The following is a 598-nucleotide window of genomic DNA, read 5'->3' on the forward strand; positions in this document are numbered from 1 at the left end:
ATATTACGGTTGAGTCTAATGATGGAATAAGTGATGCCATTACTGCTACACTTACCTATCAAATGACGAATTTTTACTTTTTTTTTTTGATGAACAAAAAATGAGGTGGAACAAATAAATGTCTCATGGTGAAAGATGAGTATTTGAAGGAAAGCAGATATATTTTATAATAGCAAATCATTATAATTAACTTTTCTTTTTACTCCTATTCCTAGTTCTTGTAACATTTTATAATTCTAACATTAATACATTTAGTATACACTGACTTTGTCTTATACAGAAAATGTTATTGGTTACTATATATTCCATAAAGTCAATGTTTACATTCTGATATCTTCCTTGAACACATTTATGAATAGCTCTATCACTAATAAGCCATACTCTTCAATTACCCTTATATTTAATTGTGTTCTATGCTATAACTTTTTCTTGATTAACTTTATAGAAACTACATCTTCAATGAGATAACTTAATATAATTATTTTTATTAAAATTGGAGTATGGATTTAAAAAAATTGTGCTTAAAATTTGTATATATAGTTAACGTGGTAAAACTATTACTTATTGAGGCATAGAACTTCACCTTTTTGCATTTCAG

The sequence above is a fragment of the Phascolarctos cinereus genome, unplaced genomic scaffold (assembly GCF_003287225.1).
Source record: "Phascolarctos cinereus isolate Bilbo 61053 unplaced genomic scaffold, phaCin_HiC Scaffold_1;HRSCAF=81, whole genome shotgun sequence".
In the NCBI taxonomy this organism is placed as follows: Eukaryota; Metazoa; Chordata; class Mammalia; order Diprotodontia; family Phascolarctidae; genus Phascolarctos; species Phascolarctos cinereus.